General features: G+C 56.6%; 1 long non-coding RNA gene across 1 annotated transcript; it reads right to left on the reverse strand.

The window, feature by feature from the left end:
* Window positions 1-1815: 1815 nt before the first annotated feature.
* On the reverse strand, window positions 1816-2180 carry LOC123986077. Its single transcript, XR_006828789.1, has 2 exons — window positions 2151-2180; window positions 1816-2043 (listed from the first exon to the last, which is right to left on the reverse strand). It is a non-coding gene; the product is annotated as an uncharacterized LOC123986077 (long non-coding RNA).
* Window positions 2181-3002: the final 822 nt, after the last annotated feature.

Here is a 3002-nt window from a genome sequence, read left to right on the forward strand (position 1 = left end):
GGGACGAGGAGGGGCGAACGATGCCGGCTTCAAGGGAATCCTTAATATACTGCTCCATAGACTCCCTCTCCGGGCGCGACAGGTTGTACAGGTGACTGGAGGGGAGAGGCGCGTCCGGGAGGAGGTCTATGGAGCAGTCGTAGGGGCGGTGGGGGGGTAAGGAAAGGGCCTGGTCCTTACTAAAAACCAGTGCAAGGTCATGGTACTCTTTGGGCACCCCGGAGAGGTCTGAGGGGATGGGCGGCGGGGCAGGCGGAGCACGATTACCGGGGGCTCGAGCAGACAAAAGGCAGGACGCGTGACAGTTGGAGCTCCAATTCCTGATCTTCCCCCGCGACCAGTCGACGTTGGGGTTGTGAGCAACAAGCCAGGGGAGACCGAGGACTAGGGGTGCGGACGGGGAGGAGATAAGGTGAAAGGAGAGGGACTCATGGTGGTTTCCAGAGGTGATGAGTAGAAGCGGCGGGGTACGATGGGTGACGGTGGTGAGGGGCTGGCCAGTGAGACCTGTAGCACGGAGGGGAGCGTCAAGGGGGATCTGGGGAACGGAAAGCTGGTGGGCAACCCCGATATCTAGGAAATTTTCATCAGCGCCAGAGTCTATAAGGGCCCCGAGGGAGAGAACTACGTCTCCCCACGTGACTGTGGCGTCGAGTGGGGAGCGGAGATGGGGTGAAGGGTTTCGGCTCGTCAGTAGCCCCAAAACTACTGACGAGCCGAATCTTTTGGCCGCACGGGGCAGGCAGGCAGGGGGTGGCCGTGTTTGCCGCAATATATACACTCACCGGCCAGACGGCGCCGTTCACGTTCCTCCGGAGAGAGGCGAGCGCGACCGAACTGTGTGGACTCGGGAGGAGCGTCGGGGGAAGGCAAAGGCGGCGCTGGCAGTGCCGTGGGGCCTGGCGGTGGAGCAGGGTGTGGCGCGGGGGACGACAAAACAGAGGCCCGGGGTGGTGTGAGGCCAGAGCGGGAGGTGGCAGACCCGCGAGCGAGACGGTCCCTGGCCCTTTCCCGCAAACGGTTATCCAGATCGGTGGCCACCTCGACCAGAGAATCAAGGTCCGCCGGCACGCCCCTAGTGGCCAGTAGATCCTTAATACGATCGCTGAGGCCATCCAGGAAGACGCACCGGAGGGCCTCGCTGTTCCAGCCCGACTTGGCCGCCAGAATGCGGAAATCGACAGAATACTCCGCCACACTGCGATCGTTCTGGCGGAGGGAGAGAAGCCGCCTAGGCGCCTCCCTACCCCGCACAGGGCGGTCGAAAACTCTTCGCATCTCCTCCACGAAGGAGGAGTAGGAGGAGAGGACGTGAGGCTGGCCGTCGCTGACTGCCCCATACCAGGAGAGAGCCCGGTCGCGGAGCAGCCCAGCGATGTAACAAACCTTGGCCTCGTCGGACTGGAAACTTGCTGGCTGGCTCTTAAACACCAGGGCGCACTGTACCAGGAAGCCGTCGCACGTGCCTAAAACACCAGAGAATTTGTCCGGGTGGGAGACTGGTGACTCGCGAGGGAACGGAGCGCCGGCGGGGGGGCGCGGGCTTAAGTCAGCGGCCAGGGAGTGCGTGAGGAGGGGATCAGGGAGGCGCGCACCGAGGCGCTGCACCTCTTCAGTCAGGAAGCCAAGCGCGCCCGACACAGACTGGAGATGAGCCGCGTGTCGGCCGAGCATGGCTCCCTGAGAGGCCACAGCGCGAAGGACTTCTTGGGGTATAGTGCCGGTGGAAGGGGTGGGGGAGGGGGAGCGTGCTGGGTCCATGATGGCTTGATCGTTCTGTTAGGGGACGGGACAGAAAGGACCCAAACGCAGCACTCAGAGTGAAGGAGGTTTTATTGAGGGTTCACGGGGGGGCTAAGGAAGAGGTGAGGGAGGAGAGGTGGACGCCAGGGGACGCGGGCACGGAGGACCAAGGAGCGGGCGAGGCACGGGTGGTGAGGCGAGGAGCAGGGAGGAGCCGGGAGGGCGCCGTGGAGGAAGCCCGAGAGGTGAGGACCGGAGGATGAGCCCAGCCGACTGAACGGATGACGAGGGTGAGTGAACCTGGGAGGGAAAACAGACAGAAAGACAGGGTTAGAGACTGGAGCGACAAAATGCAGGGACGATGAGAAAAAACAAGGAACATGAGAGCCTGGACGTAGAGGTGGCACCGGGTAAGGAGCAACGACGATCAAGCGAGGATGGAGTGGAGAACCGCGGTTGAAATACAGGCTGGGATGAGGTTGATTACTGGCAGGTGTGGCAGGCTGACGAGGTGGCTGATGAGGTGCAGGTGTAGGTAGTTGGCTGGGCTCAGGAGCCGAGGGAGAGAAGAGGAGAACACAGGGAGGCAGGCAGAGCAAAACAATGGGTGAAATAAAGTGAGAAAAAAAAAGTAAAACCAGGACACTCACCGTCAGCTGGGCTGTCCCCACAACAGTAATTCTGCCAGCAGTCTTAACTTAAAAATTCTAGTGGAAAACATTAACATATTTTTTTTTGTTGACCCAATGTTTTATTTTTTAGAGTGAATTATCAAATTTTTACTCCAATACATTCTGCACAAGACCTCGATATATTGGTATAAGTAGCTTATGCAGCGCACCTGAGTGGAGCAGCAATGAAAAACAAATGTAAAACAGCCGACTCAGCGTGAATCAACTTCAGCCAGCTGATGCAATGGCATCTCTCTAAGTAATTCAGGGGACCTGTTACTACCACTTCATAAATTGCATGGCTGCAAGGTAAAACTACTTATTTAGTTGCAAACTTTATTTTTATGAGTTTAAATAATAATGTTGGTAATTACATCAACTTAATTTTGCTGGTAATTTTAACACAAATGTCATTGTTAATGGGTTTACAACAAAATTCAAGTTCCAGTAACTTTGTCTCCAGTAACTAAAATTGACTTGATAACTTAATTTTCTCCACCTTGACTTCAGGGTTTCAAGTTCACTCACCCACATCTACACACTTAACATGCTTGGAAATTCAGACAGTAAGACTGTGTGTTAGTGGAC

This window comes from Micropterus dolomieu, linkage group LG17 (genome assembly GCF_021292245.1).
Source record: "Micropterus dolomieu isolate WLL.071019.BEF.003 ecotype Adirondacks linkage group LG17, ASM2129224v1, whole genome shotgun sequence".
In the NCBI taxonomy this organism is placed as follows: Eukaryota; Metazoa; Chordata; class Actinopteri; order Centrarchiformes; family Centrarchidae; genus Micropterus; species Micropterus dolomieu.